Source organism: Serinus canaria, chromosome 15, assembly GCF_022539315.1.
Source record: "Serinus canaria isolate serCan28SL12 chromosome 15, serCan2020, whole genome shotgun sequence".
Classification (NCBI taxonomy): domain Eukaryota; kingdom Metazoa; phylum Chordata; class Aves; order Passeriformes; family Fringillidae; genus Serinus; species Serinus canaria.
In genome coordinates, this window is record NC_066329.1 from 5,801,358 (window position 1) to 5,821,258 (window position 19,901).

The window sequence follows — 19,901 nt, forward strand, 5'->3', positions numbered from 1 at the left end:
GATTAGATTTGGCTGGGGCAAGGCCTCCACGCTGCGAGGGGTGGGGTCTGGCCGGAGGGGCAGAGCCAGATCCTCTCTTATGTGCTGCTGAAAAGTGTCCTTTGTTGTGGGGTTGGCTGTCTTTGTCCCTTTCTGGAAGTATTGCCCCTTTCTCCGGGGAGAGGTGAGCAACCCAGGTCTTTTCTGTCAAATCTGAGCTCTGCCTTGTGCCAGTGCTTGGGTGTTGCACTGACCCCCCCAGGGGTCGAGAGAAGCATTTTTCCTGCTTGTAGTTGTTAATTTGAAACTGCATTCGGCAAGGATCCAGCAAGGTGTTAAGCTACTTTAAATCGGGACTTCCCCCCGCCCAGGATCCTCCTCTGTTTTTTCAACCCCTTGTGAAAGTTTTAGAACAACTGGAAACAGAAACTCAAATAAAATCTGCTCTTCCAGGCCTTTCTGCAGACATGTCCCCCACAGACTGAATGATCTGCACTCAGCAATTTCCCATAGGGAAATTAAGGCTTTGTTATTACATTATTAACTTTGAGGAACATAACAGACTGGAAATAAACAGCCCTTAGTTGACTTTATGAACTTCTGATGTCAGGGTCTGGTAATTGTCCACCCCCTACAAACTGCATACTTAAATCTTCCTGTATTGGATAGCTGCAAGATGTATACCCCACAGAGAGCTCAGTGGGTGTGAAGGCAAGAGTGGGTGTTCCAGAGAGCAATTTTCATACCATGAATCCCAGGGCTCCTGTCTCTCTACCATGGGACAGACCTGGTCTGAACGTGCAGCTGTGTCCCAGGACAGTGCACTGGCAGTGCTGCATCACTTCCCTGTCCTGAAGGCTTGGCTTGTCTGGCTGTCTGTTTGCCACCTTCTTGCCCATTGCATCTACAATATATTGATCCCTGTGCCATGCTCTTCAAAGGGTTATCATGCATCATTTTAGCTTGTCCAAGGCCAGGTGACAGGACAATGAAACAATTTTCAGATGACAGCTGAGTTTATATTTACTGTGTATATTTATTGCTTTGATTAAAATAAGAGTACAGTAGCTGGAGGGCTGGCCATCTTTCTCTTAATATAACCTATCCCTCCTGTGTTGCCTTTGGCAATATGAGAATGATGACTGATACAGATGCCTCCTCTGCAGACTAATGCTGTCATTGTCCTGGGCATGCATAATGGTTTGGCACTGCAGGGGTTAAATAGCTCGAGAAGGGTGGAGGATTCTTCAGCCAAACCCAAACTGATTGCACCTGGTTTGCTCAACCTGTGTGTAAATGACACCGTGGTCTTCCCACCCCCACCCCAGTAAATGCCACAGGGGCTGCCAAGGTCTACGTGCAGGCAGGGCTGTGCGAGCAGGTGTGGGGCCTGCAGCGCTGGGAGGGTCCTGGCCCTGCCGCGGGAGCAGCCGGGCCGTGCCAGTCACACGCACACGGCAGCCTTGGAAACTGCAATCACCAGCAGCCACTCGAAGTTTGTAGCCTCCTGTGAAACATACACATCAGCTACTGACAGACCTCAGCACGGTCTGTCCTTTTGAGCGGGGAAAGTGCAGGTTTTGGTCAGCATGCGTCAGGCAGCCTGCTCAGCCCGTGGGAGCTCTGAGTGCTCTTTGAGCAGTGATGTGGCTCTGAGTTCCCAAGGCTGGGCAAGGCCCACTCCTGTCTTTGCTCAGCTGTGCCTGTGGGACAGTGCTGGCTGAATGTACAGAGAACTGAAGCAGAGAGGTTGCTCACACGTGTGAATATTGCTTAGCTGTCCTCAGGGAAGTAATGAAGGGTTTAGGTCTGTAGACTTGGGACTTGGAATTTAGTCTTTGGGAATTTAAAGGAATTTAGAGTCTTAGAGAAATGCTAATGAGGCAATGAATTTCTTATAGGAAACTAGCCTGGATGTGTGTTCAGGGAAATTATGCTTCTTTAAGTATGGGTGCCTTGTGCAGCAGTGAAAATTATCACTATCATGCAGTAGAGGGGCTGAAATTATTCACATTTATTCTCTCTTCCCCCACCCTGACTCCAGGCGGAGCCAGTCCTTCCTTTTTGCAGTTCATGTTTACAAAGACAATTGTCACTGGGTCATCCTGCTCTGCAGAGCCCGAGCTTTTTTACATGTCAACCAAGATGTCATTCATTTCTTCCTCTGTGTCCACTATTTAGACCAAGCATATATCTGTGGGTGTAAACAAGACTGTTCTGCTGAATGTAAAGTTCTGCACAGCTTTACTGGAGGGAGTTTGGCCCCGAGCTCCCAAAGGCTGACCTGCATATGGGTTTTCTTTGGCATTGTATAAAGACTCTGAGGTGAGTGGTAAGGGCTGGGGAGATTCCATGTTGTGGCCCAGCTGGCGTGTGCAGCCACAAATAATAATTAATTGGCTCTTTAAGAAGTCTTGCAAACTTTTTTTTTTGTCTGTCTGTCTTAAGCTCCTTTTAATTAACTTCAGTCATGTCCCAACACATCATCTTGGCTGAATCATAGACCTCACTGTGCCAGTTTTTTGCATTCCTGAAATACACAGGCCGCCAGTGTTGCGAATGCAGCTTGGAGGCAGCGGCTCAGAGGAAGTCGGGCAGCTCTCCTGGAACTCTGAAATTTTCAGGAACTGTTGTGACATCGAGAGACAAAGCAGACCAGCCTCTGCTTCAAACTTCTGAGCTGCCCAATTCCCAACAGTGTTGCTGGCTTGCACTTTACCCGCTGACTGAAGGAGCAGGCACCTGTGTACAAGCAGCTTTGTTCCTTCAGAAAGCCCCTTATTCAGGTTACAGTGCTTGGGGCATAGAGCCTTTTCTCCCCATTCAAGAGCTTGTTTCTTTGTCACACTTCTTATTGCAAAGGGTCAGCTTTCAAGATTGTAGGGCATGTTAACAAGATACTCAGGCATACTTAGTCACCAAACAAAGTCTGTGTGGCAGCAGGACAAACTTTTATATCTCTTCACTGGAAAGTTCCAGGCCTGGTCCAAGGACCATTTCCTTTTTTCCAGAAAATCTGGGGTTCAGGAATGTCTCTTGTATTGTAACCTGTCTGTCCTGTCTGTGCTTTCACCAGTGCTAGTAGAAATAATGCCAATCCATTGACTCAGAGCTCTACCAATAGCTTTTGTCCCTTGATCTCCGTGTTTGAAGCTGGGGGCTTCTGCATTGGATAACTCAGACTCAGTCTTAGCACTCCATTTAACAATATGTTTAATTCAGTGAAAATAAGGGAGGTCTTTTTGCGGTCTCTTGGTACATGTTTAATGAGTATAGTTTTGATCATGGAGATGTCCAAATAGAGCAAAAAAAGAGTATTAACATTTAGTGGTTAACAGCAGCTTTTAAAGAACAGGGGTGCAGCATTACAGTGGTGAGGATCTTTATCCATTTGAATAATGTATACTACTGTATTCTTCATTCCAAAGCAGTTCTTGAAACGAGTTTGGAAGCAGTCTCCAAATGAAATTATCATATTAAAAAAAAAAAGGGAATTTATTCAGGATACTTCTGTGATCTGTGCTGAGGAATAAAGAATTGCAATTTACCTTCTGCCCTAATGAGACAGGCATTATGATAGCAGCTTCAGGTGGTGTGCCCCAGGCTGCAGGTGAGGAGCCATGAGTTGCCAGAAAACTCTTTTCCAGCAATTCTTCTGTTTCCATAGCAGCTCCAAGAATGACTGCTCAAAGATTGTTGCTGTGTTGCACGCTGGACTGTTTTGGTGGCAAATTTTTAAAAGAAAGGTGTGAGGGAAAACACATATGATGGCTGAGAAAAAGAAAAGAGGAAAAAGTGCCTCAGTCTTTTGGGAAAAGCATAGAATTTCTGGCAAGCATCAGATCGGAGCATGGGAGCAACGTGGATTGCTGAGGGCTGTACAGAAGCACTAAAGACACAGGCACATTGCAAATTGATAAGAAGCAGGAGCAGCATTCAATAATGAGCAAGAAAGTAAAACAAAACTGAAAATGCTGATAAATGCCTCATCAATCTCGTGGAACTCGAGCTAATTCCCTCTGCAGCTGGTGCATGACGTGTCACTGTGTGTACAGACTGACCCAGCTGCATCAGCTCTAAGGTGATGTAGAAGTTGCTTCTGTTGAAAAGAAAACTTGTTACAAGTCAAATAGCAAAATACGCTGACAGCAGAAGAGAGAGAACTTAATGACCTTGTAGGGGGGGACACTCAATTTTGTTGCCTGTTCAGGAATTAAGAGTCTGCTGAGACACAAAGGATTTGGGTCTTTTCAGTTGCAGCCTTAAGAAAAGACCAGGTATGCTGCAGTGGGGAGGTTCAAGAATATATTTCCTCTGACATACTTTAGAACTAACGACTTGTTTTTAAGGAGCATGTTAGTCACTGCTTCCCAGGGAGAACATTGCCATGGATCTGGATGCTACCAGACCTGAGGGAACGTTCACTCCAGGCACACAGAAAATTGCAGCTCTAGAATGGGTTTGACCCCAAAAGAAATGCATTTCAGAAGGCTGCCATACCAAAAGCACATGACTTTACCAAGAGGGTTATAAAAAACTCCTGTCATGGATGTTATGATAGTATTTTTCCTGAAATTCTTCCTCTTGTGAATAGTAAACACTGGTTTCTAAAGCACTTACTGGGCACCTGTCCCACAAGAAGTGCTGGAACAGCAAAATTGAAGTGTGCTGTCAGAGAGAGAGGGCTGGACTTGGCCTTGAGCCACTGACAGCCTGTTTAATTCACTCAGTGAGGTGCAGGAAGAGAAAAGGAAAACTGAGTCACTGGTTGTTAGAAATGATGAAAACAACTACCAAGACCTGCTCACAAAGATCCATTGGTAGGTAATGAGCCTTTTCTCTGCGTAGGGGCAAGGCTACAGATCATCACCAAATGTCATTAAACAAATCATACTGTGACTTGGTTTTTTGGTTTTTTTTAATATTTTCACATATTTTCAGCTATGATTTTCTTCCAATGGACCACCTAGGCCTAGGAAAACTATGAATCAAGTATTGTTTATCCTGAAGATCTGGTGTCATACATGTGTTTATAACAAAAAAAATGTGCATTTTTAGAAGTGAAGGAGTTAAAAGAGCTCTCTTTTATACTAGGTGAGGAAGTGAAGAACCCGTGCCACTCACTGATCCAGGAAGATAAGAAGATCCTTGTACTAAAGTTTGGAACTGCATAACGCAAAAAGTGACCAGTGGTAGGGGTAGCTCTCAGAACAGTGTGTGCTGACCAGCCAGCAGCTGCCTTCAGAGAGCTGACCGGGCAGCTACAGGCTTGCCTACTTCTTCCAGCATGGCTCTTCCATAAAATAGTTACTGGCTCTGCTTGCTTGTGCTCCCCATGGCGCCCACAGGGATCCCCTGTGTGTACATGATGTGACTCACAGTACAGAAAAGGCTGCTTCCCTATGTTTTTCTGTCTGCTTCCATCTGGGAAGGGTTCTCAGAAGTTCTGCATGGTTGTGTACCAGGCAGTTTCAGCCTGTGTTTCCATTTCTAAGGGACTTCAAAAGAGGAAGATACTCCCATTAATGTTTTGCATGATAACAAGTTAGGCAACCATCAGTTTTGGATGCAGTTGATGGAAGACTGGTTACTGCCACTGCCAAGTGGGAGTCTAAGTTGAGACTATCAAATGGTGTCTGTTGTATTAAATGCTTTGTTATATTTCCGGCTTGGAAAATTATGCATGTGTCAGACAGAGCTTTCTGTTCTGGCATTAAAGCAATCTTGGCACCCGGTGGAAACTGTTTACTTTAAAAGCTTAATTTTAAATATAGTTTTGGAACACACTTGGAAATGTCTGCAAATCAACAGTACCAGACAGGAGACTAAAGCACTGTTTCCTTAATTCCTGTGTCCTTTGAAATACCTTAATCTGCTTTGCTTTGTGTGAGCCGCTTCTGGTTTGTGCATGATTTATTCACACATTGTTTCTTCCTGAATTGGACAGTAGCTGAAAGACAGGTAGGAGCCAACAGCACTAAAGAACATAATGCATAGAACCATTTAAAGTCTTTTCAGTATTATTTAACCCTTTTTTGTGATATGTGACTGGTGCATGGAGAACATGTTCCACCTTGCTGAGCAGTCAACAGAGACAGCCTGTATTGGGATCCTGAAGGGCACTCTCCAGTCTGCTGCAAACCAGTGGACATGCCAACATGCAGTGCCATTTATTTCCAGCTAGCAGAAAAGTTCTTTAGAGTGCCAAGCATGACGCCAGAATACAAAACACTTCATTCATCAAAGCCATAAGTAAGAAATTCTGTGTTTTTGGTTTTAGAAGTAACTTTTGTACATTTATGACTTTTTCCACATTAAACATCATTTATGGTTTGGAAATTGTTCAGGCAAGAGGCATGTGGTTTCTGCTCCTGAATATCAGCAGCAGTTTTGCTAGGTTCAGTCTTTATTTTTTGTTGACATTTTTTTGGCTTTTCATTTATCTTTTGGGTGGACCTTTTTGGAGCAGACTGCCTCAAGGAGAACCCATAACCTTCTTTCTAAATGAAGACTAAGTGATCTGTGTAAGGTGAAGAAGATTACTTTGGTATAGGGAATTTATTAATTCAGAGGCATACTTTTGCAAAGTACCTAGTGAAGAAATACTTTTTCTGGGATGTTCCCTCATCAGAGCAGTTGCTGGAACAAATTGAGAAGTAGGAATTTTACACCTGCACTTTGAGACATAAGTTGATAGGTTTTTCCATAGGCAATGTGAGAAGTTATGGAGTAGCTGTTAAACTTTCAGTTAATTCTATTTGTGCTGAATGAATGGTAAAGGGCTAACTCAAGATCTTGGTTTGTGATCTAGGAAATTTATAAATTACAAATTGTTCCGAGATTTCAAGACCCTCCTTTTTCAGGCCTTTCTATGCATAATTGCCACGTTTCAAGGGGGAGTGGATGAAATTACATGAATATGTTCTCTGTGTGCATCAAAGAGAGGCGACTGCATAGATTGGATGTGCTTTTGTTCCTGCAGCAGTTTGGATTCTAGTGCTAATTCTTTCTTTAGCTGGCCAGGAAGGACAGAATTTAGAAACGAATGCTGGTTTTTGCCTTTCAGTATTCAAAGCTCTGTCCAAAAGAGCAATGTGTAAATGCTCTGTGGGGGTCCAGTTCTGCTCCTTGCTGAGTCCAGTTACTCCACTGAGTCGTGACAAACAAATGCTGTGGGGTGTCTGGATGCAGTGACAGGTACTACAGTGCATAAACTCCCAGAGCTGCTGCAAGCTCTAAATCAATGCCTTTGTGATTCTAGGGTTTATAAGAATCTAAAAATTGCCCTGCTGGGCCACACTACTGGACTGCTTCCATTTTTAGACAGGTTTTGTCTCTAGAAAGGGCAGCAGGAGATGCTGTTTAGAGGCAGCTTTCAAACCTGGCCCCTTGTAGGCTACACTCACACTTCTCAGGTGCTGACGCGTGTCTGTCCAGAGAAGCTCCTGTTGTCCTCTTCCCAGAATCTCTGCTCTGGAGCTTTGTGTTCCAATTGCCCCTGAGGATCAGAGACCCCTTTTATGCCATCATGTGGGATAGCAGTCAGAGGGAGTCCCTGTTCTTTTTCCTGAGGTGTACTACCAAAAAAAAAGGGCCCTGAATAGAGGTCTTACTTTATTTCCCTGCTCCTGCCTGAATGAGAAATGAGTAAAGACATACCCTATGATGTATTAGGGGAGTTTTCTTAACTCTTCAGCCCTTTGCATCATGGCCCAGTGACTTCTGGTGCTGAGTGCCTCTGTCTCTGTTCTGGTGCAGTGATCTTTGAGACTGAAGTTTGTGAAAGCTCCCTCCAGCAATAGCCCATGTGAAGTTGTCGAGCATACAGCAAAAGATGCCTAGAACCTCTGGCATCTGGGATAGAAGCCTGCTTGGAGGGAAAGAATGTTGCAGCTATATTTTTAAAATTGCTTCCTCTTTAGTGTTTGCCTGTATTCTTCCATTACCTGACCATGGGTATCCATCTGTCAGTGCTAAACTTCTAGGAGAGAAAACAATTTTTTTAAACAAATTCTTTGGTTTGTTTTCCTCACTTGCCTGAACTTTTTGCATGTGCCTACTTTGTATCCCAGCTACTTCTGCAAGTCTAATATGCCTCTGTTTCTAAACCTAGCTTCTCCTTCCTGGTGCCCTGGGCTAGGGGCTTGGAGCATTTCTCTCTGCCTCCCATGGCAGAACAGCCTGTAACAGCGGGGTTTCATTCCCGTCCTCCCAGGTCAGGACCACAAGCCTGCGCTTGGTGGTGCAAGCTCCCCTAGCTCAGTCTCCAGCTTGATTTGTGATGGTTTCCCAATAATGGGAAGAGATTATGAAATCAAAGAGAGGTGCACAGATGGAGAACGATATCTCAGGGCTGCCAGGGCAGCTGTTTGAGATCTCTGAATCAGATGGAGACAGAGCTCCACCACCCTCAGCTTCCCCACCCTCAACCAGGACATCTCCCTTGTGCAAAGCAAAACCAGCCCCACCCCAGCCATGCTATTTTAGCTAATGGCCTAGTTAATAAATGGCAAATTCCAAGGGTGATCCTGTCAAAGCCTTCCTGACATCCTCAATTGATAATATTAACCACAAAGTGCTCCCCTGCTCATCTGATTAATACCAGAAGAATTCTACTTGATTAGATTATTACTGAGGGGAAATGTAGGAAAGATAAATATTCCAGGGAAAAATGAGGCTTTAGACAAGGGGAAAGTCCAGAGTGTCCATGGTTTGTAAAGCTTTTCACCTTGTGGGGAGAGAGAGGTTTGTGATTATTTTCTGCTCCCCAACAACCCTTGCAGAGGATGCATTCCTAGCCCTGCTTTTCCTGGAGCTCATTTGTATCATGTTGATGTGAGCAGTGTAAGCCATGCAAGTGCCTGCATCTTTGAAGGGCTGCAGACTTTAAATGTAAAAGAGTAATGGTAGAGACCACGTAATTGTTCCCTTGAAGAGTCTGGCAAGATCAAATTAGTGCAATTTTTGGGCTCTTGGCACAGAACTGAAAGTGGAGGGAGGGGCAAAGAGGTTTTTTTTTTTTCTGTCTTGTCCCTACCATAGTCCTTCCCTGGAAAAGCTGGCATAGTAGCTTGGAGGCTGGGTAAGAAATACAGTATTTTGGGAAAGTTACTGGGCTGCTGTTCTCTTACCCTTTCCCACCCTGTCCAGAACTATGGTTCATAGTTATCTTCTGTTGAGATGTCAGCTAGTCACACTTCTCAAACCACCTGCAGATTCAGACAGGCATCACAAGATTACTTACACATGGGCTTTTAAGTATTTATCATCCTGCAGGCTTCTAGAAATGGTGGGGGGGAGGGGGTGTCTTTTTAAATGGATGTCAAAATTGTGATACAGAAAATGAGTAGAGCAGTTCTTCATCCTTCTTTTCTGATGCTGCCTTTGATTGCTCTGCTGCCTGCATCCTTGCTTCTTTGTTACTGGGAAGTACAACAAGGTTTGGTCATGTAGATATGATCAGAACAGGAGCAAATACTTGGACACACCTGAATGGTTGTTTGCTGTGTGTTTCCCTGGCAGCTCTCTAAAACTGGAATCTGCTTTGCTGATCAGAGCAGGCAATAATGGGAAAAATACATAGAGAGGAGATAAAAGACAAAAAGATTTTTGGAGTTGGATATGATTAGCTGATGTGTATAAATAGTTGATGGGAGGAATAAAGAGGACAGAGACAGACTTAGTGATTTCTGCTGTATGGGTGTTTGAACATAGGAACTGGTTGTCAGAGAGGCTGTGGAGTCTCCCTCCTCAGAGATAATCCAAAGTCCAACTGGACTGTTCTCAACATGCTGTCAGTTGAGCCTGTCATGAGCAAAGGGGGGTGGTCTAGATGATCTCCAGAGCTGCCTCCAGTCTCAGCAGTTCTGTGATCCTGTGAGCACACTTGCAAAATAATGTCAGAGGGTAGTTGGGATGAGCTGACTTGGTAGATGAAGCTAGCTTTGGAAAGGCTTGGAAGTTCTCACAGATCCCTGGAAATAGCACAGTTAAATGCAGCTTTCCATATTTTGGGGTTTTTTTCCCAGGCCATGTGAAACATAGCCTGCAGACTAATTGATAATCTCATCTGGGGAGAAGAGTGAACTGTAATACTGCAGCAAAGTGTCTGGAGAGAAGAAATTTTTAAGCTGCCTCAGTTATTTCAGACAGTTTTGCGTGTAGCTACACTTCAGCCTCTGCCCCAAAGCATGGGGCTCTGCCATTCTCCCTCACATAGCAAGCTTGGCATTTGCCTGAAGATATGAGAAGAGAATCCAGGAGCTTTAGAAGGGGAGAACTGAGAGAGCCCGAGGCTCTTAAACAAGAAGAACGAAGGAGAAATGTGATAACATCATGGAGGAGTAAAGGGCTGGAGAGACAATACAGATAATACAAGGAGAATGGGTATAATTTGTTCTCCATGTCCAGGGCATATAGGACAAAATTTTGAGATTTTTAACTACAGCAAGGCTTTCAGGAAAAAAAACCTTTTATAGCAGTAAATCTAATGAAGCCCAGGAATAGAGTGCAAAGATGGCTGTGGGGGTCTATGAAGGAAATATTTAAAACGCAGTATAAAAATTTCAGTCAAGGATGGCAGACTGAGCTGACTTGCCTTGGGGCAAGCAGATGGATAGAACAGAAAGTCCCTCTGTCCTCAACTTCTGTGACTTCCTAAACAGTGGGAGTTCATATGCAGCAGAGAGCTTGCCTGCAGGAAGAGGTTTCTCTTAATGCCCCCCACTCTAGCTTCTAACTCTTAAAAAGCAAGAGAAATTCATTTTACCTTGTGGTTTTCTGACCCTTGGACTGTCTCAGAAGGTAAGATGCACCATCTTTTGTGGCTTTTCACATCTGATGATGTCACCAAGTTCAGAGTTAGTCCTGGGTCCAGCCCTGCCCTTTGCAGGGAAGCTCAATACCAGAATTGGCCTCTTTGTTGTTATTCTGTTCGTGTTGTTCTTCTCCCTTGTCAATAGCCTGTCTAGAAGACCTGTGCCCTGCAATCATATAACTTGCTGCCAACATCAACATCTGTAAAAATGTCATTGCATTCTACAGTGGCTCCTAACATGGAGCAATTCCTTAGGAGAGGGGACGTGGTGGAAAGGCAAGCAATCTCCCTGAAGTGAGAAAGGCAACCACTGCTTGTTAACTGATCTTGTGGAAGGAGGGGAAATAAGCTGATAAAAATAATAAAAGGTCATAATGCAGAATAATTTGGGCATCAGTTCCTGTACAAGCAACCTTTGTAATCCGCTGAAAGACTTTAAATCCTGATCCGACACATCCATAGGGAATTCCCCACCAAATATGTCTTATTCCCTTCCTACTTGCACCCTTCCACACCCTGTCCCAGACCACAGATAACATTTTTAGGCATGCTCTGAGTAAGCAAGAGGGAATAGATCCCACTGGTAAAGCAGGCAGCTGGGGAGATGAAGTTTCTTGCTTTAAAACATCTTCTCCAGAACCTTTCTGGCTTCAAAATCAGCTTTGGGAATTCACTAGCAGCTGAGCAGAGAGTTTTAGGCTTTCGCTGAGTTCTGAGTTGTGAAACCAAAATCCCTGAGGAAAAGAAGTTTTCAAGTCTCCCTCAGCCTCCAGGTCATAGCACCTTTTCAGCCCATCTCTCATTTGCTCCTTCAGAGGAAGGCACTGGCCTCAGCAGTCTCCTGCTTTCTGCAGCCTGTGCTTTAGAGGCGCCTTCTCAAGTGTGGGTGAGCCTCACACTGCCCTGGAGAGCCAAACCCTGTAACGTGCTGAGAGAGCAGACTCTCTGCTCCTGGCATTTCTTTATATTCCAGCCCACAGCCATTCCCTTTCTGAGAAACCTAACCACTCTGTGTCCTTTGTTCCCTTCCTCTCAGCTCCCTGGACACATCTACTGCCATGAGATGTCTCAGCCAAGCATTTGGAGCCAAGATATGAAGGAAATGCTTTAACCAGATGTGTGCCCATGCCTGTGACACTGAACTTTCAGATGCTGGTATTTAAAAGATTGCCATCTCCCCTGCCTCCTAGCAGCAAGGTGAGTAATGGGTGGGACAGCAGCATATCCAGAAAAACACCTCTTTTTCAAATGGAAGCAGAGGAGGTTATAATTCGACTCCAAAAATTTGCTCCAGGCTGAAAACTTGGCAAACAAAAGCTTAGCTTAGGAGTGATTTAAAAGGAAATAACAAAAAAGCATAAAATAAATCAGGGCAGTCATTTTGGGTGGAGATGAGGGTCCGGAGCTCAAAGATCATTCTTTAGTGGGGGAGGAGAAGGAACAGCTCAAGACAGAGTTGCATTTGGCTCTCAGCCCTAGTATAACTAAGCCTTTCAAAGCCAGGAGAATAAACTTAATACAAGTCCAGTCCCTAACCCTTTTGTCAGAGAAAAGCAAGGCCCCCTGTACTCTTTAAGGCAGAATGGAAGCAGATATGATAGCATTAGCTGAATTCTTTGTATTGCCAATTTGTAAATATGGATTTCCCTGTACCTGAAATTATAAAAGCACATGAAGTTATTAAGACTCATTTTAAGGGTTGCCCCTCTTTGTCCAAGAGGCAAAGAGGGGCAACCCTTGTCTTCAGCATTATGACTCCCCTTAGGCCCTCTCTCACTCTGCCATACCATGCCTGCTGCTCAGCATCCATGCCCTGGTTCTGCCTTCAGCATTGCACAAAGCCACTCTGTAACAAGCTGGAGACCTGAACAAGAGGATGATTGCTCCTTGCAGCTCTTACATGGGGCTTGTTCACACTCCCAGGCTGACAAAGCTAAGGAAGAGGAAGAGGTGGCTAGCTGCATAGCAGCAGAGGCCAGGATACTCTAAGAGGGAAGGCTTTTTCAGACCATTATCTAATGTCTGAAAGAAACTGATAAAAACATGCACAGCAAATATGGTTGGCAGCACACTGGGCACAGGCCTTGAGAGACAAAGGCAAGGCCCAGCCAGTTCCTCTGCCTTTTGTCATCTCCAGACCCCTGGGCCCCTGCAGCCTGTATGCCCATGCATAATTGCATTGCAGACTCCCTTTGTAGTGCTGTGACTGGGAGATTTTCCTGATGGTCTGGAGCCTCCACACATCATGTTTGGTAGAAAAAAGTAATGGTGGCATTCTAGACAAACTCCTCAACCTACAGAAATGGACTTCACATTGGAGCGGGTTAAACACTGGAACAGGTAGGCCAGCAAGTGTATGAAAGCTCCATCTTTGCAGATTTTCAGAGCTCAACTGCATAAGGACTAGAGCTACCTGACATAGCTTTGCTACCTCTCCTTAGTGCTATGCACACTTCTAAAACAGCCATCCCCTTGGCTGCCTGATGGAGTGCTCTGGCTGTAACAGCTACCAAAGAACAATAGGCTGAATGAACTACCTCCCACTGCATGCTTTCACTCCCGTGTTTGATTCCATCAGCTTAAAGTGACACAGGTGGTCATGGTTTAGATGGGATGCTACTTAATTTTGCTCAGAAGAAGCTTTCTTTGAAGGGCAGCACAAGTTAAACCTCTCTGGTTTTGTAACAGGCTTCATAGTTTGCTCGCAAATATTTTTGTATGTGTTCACAGATCCTTCCTTCAAGCATCTGATGGCTGTCGGAAGAACTTAGTGCTTTCCAGCAGCTGACAGTGCCTTGTTTTGCTTCATATAAAAGAAATGCACTTCAATGCTGTCCTTTCTCCAGGCTTAATGAGGCTGGGAGAACCAGCCACTACAGAAACTTTTAGAAATAGGTCTGTTTGTTCAGAAGGCCTGGAGAAACTTTGTGCTTTGCTTTGTACTTTTTGAAGTACTTAGAGATCTCTTACCTTTACTCCTATACTGTATGGTTTGAGATCAGGTTTCTACAGTATCACCTTTCCGAATATCTCAGTAGAGTAAACTCACTGAGATGTCGAGGAAGGCTGTTCAAGATGCTGATGCTTTCATGTATTGCCATTTCTAGGGAAGACTGAAGCCATAGAGCATGGAATCCAGCCCTTCTTCTAACTACCCAAGGGCAGTAGAAACACCTACAGCTGCTCTGGAGCACTGGAACTTCCAGTTGTGTACATTTTCAGGGCACAGGCCACCTCAGGAAAGCTGCTTTTCAGAAGGTATGTCATCTCTTGTTTAGACTAGAAAACTGAAAAGGGAAAAAAAGAAAAACATTTAGCTTTGGCATCAAAACAAAGCAAATCTTTCTTTTCCCTAAGCTTCCTTACTTGTGCTTCATGCAAAAGAATGACACTGTAAAAATGAATGGGGATGAAGGTAAAGACAAGGTACTGGCATTGGAGATAAGGTTAAATCAGAGCCCAGCAGAAAGAATATGGCAGTGGAAGAAGTTTAACAAGTTCATTTTATGTGCCACTGTGTCATGCTTCCCTTTGTTGCTCAAGAATGTTGCTTCACTGGTTCCTAGGGGTGTGAAAGGGCCATGCTGCTGGGATGATGTTACCCACAGACTGCATGAGCTCCTCTTATGCTACCTTTTTATCTGGAAATTGTTGTTTTACTTGTATGACCGTTTTGCTATGGACTAGGAACCAGTCTGGGCTTTGTAGGCAGAGGTCTTCTGTAGTATGCCAGCTGGTGGAACAGTACTGTGCAGGGCAAAAGTGCAATGAGAGCAGGTGGGCACTCCAGCTGAGTAAAGGGAAGTCAGTATGCCTCTGTAGAAAGCATTCACAGTGGTCAGGAGGTTTGAAAGGTACCCATCTTGTAAGGAGTTCAGAAGCATAAGCTAAATTCTTTTTAAAATCATGGAGATCCCTCTGACCTTTGCTTTCAAAGGGAGGAAGCAGGACAAGATGCTCACAGACTGTATTGTGTGTACACATACACAGCAAAGGACAGGAGGAACCTCACACGCCTTGTCAGGAGGGGGAGTTTGTGACAAGCCCTGGCAGATACACACCTCCCCATTGTGAGCAAAGCTGTGCAGCCAGGCTAGGGCAGAGCCCACACCAAGGGATGGCATCTGTCCCTCCTGCCAGTGTCAGTACACATCCTATACTGCATCCTATGGTCTGCTGTGAGCCCTGAGACTGCAAGAGCCAGCTGGTAGGTCTGCAATGCACTGCTAAAGAGCTTTAAGCCTGCTTGCTTTCCTTCCTGTCCTCCAGTTCCCACTGTACCCCCAGTCCTGAGACACAGACTCCCACTGAAAAGCACAGAGTAGCTGTAGTGAATGATTCCCGAGTTGTTGCCCACATCAGCTGCTGCTGCTCCTGCTCCTGCAGGCTGTGGCTCGTGTGATGGCAGCAAGGATTCAATTCCATGATTTTTGAATCCTTCCTCTTATGGCACTAAGTCCTTTGTGTAGACACTCTTAAAACTAGAGTGGCCAGGAACTGGTCAATGAAAATTTATAAAAGAAACAGAAGTGGAACTCTGCTTCCCTTCTCTTTTTCTGTGTTTCCTCTACCTAGAGGCACAGACCCAGCTGGTTGTTAGCTTAACCCTACATGGAAAAAATAAATTACAAAAACAAAAGTGGTCAGCCCCCTCCTTCATTTGTTCTGCCCTTCGTGATCACAAAGCCTGTTCTGAAGCACCTCTGTGTGAGCTCCAAGTAAGTCCATTGTAACTTCTCCTTCTACCCCTTCCAGCATAAATGATACTTTATAGGCCTTTGCTCTACAGGACCACACTTCACATGTGAAGGACTCAGAAAAGGCAAGGTAGGACTCTTGTAACAGCTGTAACTCAGATCTTTTTGCACACGTATTATTTTTAGTTAATATAGATGGTGTTAACATTAATGCCTTAACCCTTGAGGAAGCTTGCTAATTTCCAGGTCGATATGGCCAGGGAGCTGGCTAATTTCCAGTGTTTTGGGGAGAGAGCCAAGAAGTGCAATGCCAGGGTGTTTCTGAGTGGACCACATCCGGGTCTGCACTTCATCCTGGGTTTCCAGCCACTGTCTGCTACCTCACCACCCTCTGTGTGCACCATGGGCTGAAGTGTCTTTAACAGCAGGGCTGCCATTACCCAGCTGCAGCTGTGTGTTCTGATACTGTCACCCAAAATGCCTAGGAGGGAACAAACTGGCAGCTTATTAACCGAGCTGTGCAAGGCTGGCAGCTTATGAACAACAGCCACCGTGGTCTAGGAGTTTAATGTGAGTAAGATGTAGCAAAATAATGACACCATCACCCATACATGTTGTTACTGAAACATGGGCCTAACCAGGAAAAGGCTGTGGCAAGCAGGCAGGAGAGGAAAAGGGAGGGGGGATTTCAAACACTACAGCCCAGAGAAAGAAAACCTTGCGTTTGTGCTTACGTCAGTAGCCTGTCTGTGTGCTGACCCCAGGCTCACCTGAGCCTTGGCAAAGCTCCCCTTTGTTCTGTGTTGGCGTTCAGAATCCAGAGTTATCCACCACTTCGTGACCCATTCCACCCAGACAGCCTGCCCATGATTGCTTCATAAAGCAAGACCAGGAATCAAAAACAGGGCATGTTTCCTGAGCAGAGATGGAAAACAGCTGTGCTGGAAAAAGGAGGGGTTTTCTGGCTGAGCAGTGGAAAATACAGATCAAGGCCTGGTTGTGCAATCTTCTCTGGCTGGCCTTTAGCTGCTATTGTGGCAAGGGGACCAGCTGGACGTGGCAGGAGGCTGCTGCCTGGTGATGGGGCTAGCAAGGGCCTCTGGTGACAAGGCTAGAAACCCAGAGCTTAGTTCTGCACGTTTTACAGATCCTTAGGAGGCTGAGAACTGACATCTGGTGATGCTGCTCTCTCCACTGTCCTGCAGTCAGATCTGTCTGGCCAGTCCCAGATGGTGTTTGAATGGCCAGGCCTGTTACTGCAAAGGCACAGAGCTCTGTAGGGCTACAGAACAGCAGCATCTACCCAGGTGTGAAGCTCAGTTCTGCCTAATGCTGATAAAGTGCTCCCTGTGCAGCCAGAGCCAGGGGATGTGGTTATATCGTCTGGCCAGGTTCCTGTGTCTGAATCCCCAGTGCCTGACTGGGGACTGTGAAGGGAATCTGACTAAAAGATCTTAGAGCTAGAATCTGCTGTGCCACTCCTGTTCTCTGAAATCAAGGGAAAGCTATGTCTTAATTTTACTAGCCTAAAATGCTGCTTGCTTCAAGCATGGCTTCTGGAAGAGTTCTTGATTTTTATCAAATTCAAAATCTCTAATGAAAAGTAAAGGAACCAGCTGGATGTAGAGACAATGGGTGCAGGATTCTGTCTGTTTTTTTTAAATCTAATTATTGTGTACAGGAAGGAGAGAATGGACAAGAACAGAGAGGGAGCATTAGGCCTTTGCTTCAGAGCCAAATTATCCCAAAAATTACGCTCTTCTGCTGAGAGAGCCCTGCAACAACATCTCTCCTTACTAAAAGGAAAGGGGCAAAATGATGAGAAGGCAGAAGCAAAGGAAGTAGGCAGGGCCATGAATCACCTCCTGGGCTGATACATGCCAGCTACATTGGTCTCTCTTCTTAGCACCTGGAACAGCAGAAGACAGTATGATGGATGTTCTGTACTCTGCCGTGCTGGAGCTCTGGATGCACTGTAACTGCAGGGAGATTGTGCTTTCTTACAACTGGCCCAGCTACTGAGCTGAAACATATGGATCCAAACCTTACTCTGCAGCAGCTTCCAACAGTGTTCATCACTAAGACAGCACAACTGCAGGGCAAAAAAGCAAACCCAAAACTGATCACTGCTACAGAGCCCATGAAGGGAAGGAAGGAAGATGTGATATGGTGACCTGTAGCAGGGAGGAAACTGCAGAATTTAGACAAGAGCAGTGCCCAGAGGAGATGCAGGGGGAAGCAATTTTGGTCCAAATAGCAAACTGGAGTATTTACGGTTCTGAGCACAGTAAAATAACAAGACAAAGAACAATGCATTTTGCTATGGCAGTGCACCTGCTTTAGCTATTACTGGTTTAAGCCAGGTCACACTAAACTTGGTACACAGCAGGCTTTGCACAAGTGCACACGAAATCTATTTGCTGAAACCTGGACGACTTAGTAAGACATCCAGACACACACAAGTAATAGTTAGTAACTGCTTCAGCAGTCTTAGGCCTTTTGAAAATGTAGCATTACCTGCAGATGAAATCTCTAGTGCTTCAGTTTATCTTCAATACAAAACAGGATGAAGGCATATTTTAGAAATAATTTGCAAAGTGAGATGTTAGTCTTTCGGCCTTCACTGAACTGAAATCATTCTTTACTAAAAAATTGTCCTTCCTTTTTAACTTCTTAATGTGGTACCAGTCATGATGATTCTTATGAAACAAACAAATATTCTCCATCTGTATCTACTCAGCAGAGTCCAAATGGGACCTCAACAGTGGCTGAAACAAAATTTCATTTTAAAAAAAAGTTGTTCCCATGGAAAAGTTCCAATTTTGATGAAGTATTTCCTGCAAGAAAGCAAAAACCAAACCTATCATTCAAAGGTTTGACCCAATGTCTGCTCTTCAAGAGGGAGAAGGGTAGTGGAGAGGAAGCAAGCGGGTGTGGGTTTGGGAGAAAAGAAATCCTACCAATAAATGGGGGTAATGAAAGCAGAGGGAAGAAAGTACAAATTCCCAGGCATTCCAGACATATCTGGTATCCTTTACATCCTGCACTCTGCACTTCAGTTGTACATATTTCAGTGTTCCACTGCAGAGGCAGCTGCCATTTCAGTTGGGAGTTACTGTATGAAGAGTTTTGTATAGTTGTTACAGGATCTTATGAGATGAAAAGGAGCTGACCATGGCAAAGAAAGTAAAATAGAACATGCAATCTTTTAACTATGCTAGAAACCACTTATGCCACAGAGAAATGGGTGCCAGGAAGCAAAAACTTCCAGAAGAAATTAGAAATAAAAGGGAAATACCAGAAAAAATCACTGGTAGCTGGGAAAAGACTGCAGGCTCATTACCACATCCGAGATGTTGAAAAACAGCCTCTGGTTTTCTGTAGCTCTTCATCTGTTTTTCTGTTCATTTTTGTCCTTCTCTTTAACCTTGCTGGGTAAAACACATCTCCAAGGACAAATAAAAATTATTTTCTTGCCAGTGCTGCTGACTTTGCAACCTGTCAGAAAACTGACTAAACTTGAAGCTCCTTCAGTCAGTCACTTTAAAATATAGTCAGCATTGTGTTTAAAGAAAAAAATGAACTATATGAATTCAACACCAGGGCTACTCTGCTGTATATTACAGCATTCTCCCATGCTCTGGGAGAAACGGGACAGCTGAGCTGATGAGTACTGTTACAAAGGAAGTGCTGCAAAATATTAGGCTTGGCTCTTGAAGTGCAGTGAAGATGCTTTATTTGTTTCAATTAAACAGATATTTTATTAAAGAATTCTTAGATCCAAAAACTTGGCTTGGGAACCCAAAAAAATATCATTTAGAACCCAGGCTCTGGAAACATGAATTAATTTTGCTAGGGTCACATTTAACCTTGCCAAGGAAAAATGACTGAATTGTAACATTGGAGGAGTTGTAATCTGCAGAGGGTGGTTCTGTCATCAATTACATTAATCTTCCCTGGAAGCATTTACTCCTTTTACCTGCACCATAGGTGGGTGGAGAACTATCATTTCTCTTAGGAAACTTTTCTGCCTCAGCTTCCTCGTTGGTCCTCATAATTACAGTTAGAGTCCAAATAGTCTGGAGAGATTTATGGCTTGGAAGGTCCACCTACCATCTACTGTCTCTGGCAAACACTGCTTTCAGACTGCGGTTAGGACAAAACAAAAGTAACTTTTCAAAATCAGCCTCATCTTCCTCAGGGTCACAACAAAAAAAAAGGGAAATTATGATTGGTCCATTATCCATTGCCTGCACTGTTTCTGTGTGCCCACTTGGCCCACACAATTCATCATTTCTTATAGTCTAACAAGTGTCAGATTTTAGCTTATGACCCAAGTGCAGAGGTGCATAAAATGTGAGGCTGAGTGCCTTTTTAGGCTGGGGGGGGGGTCAGGGGTCTCTTTGTGA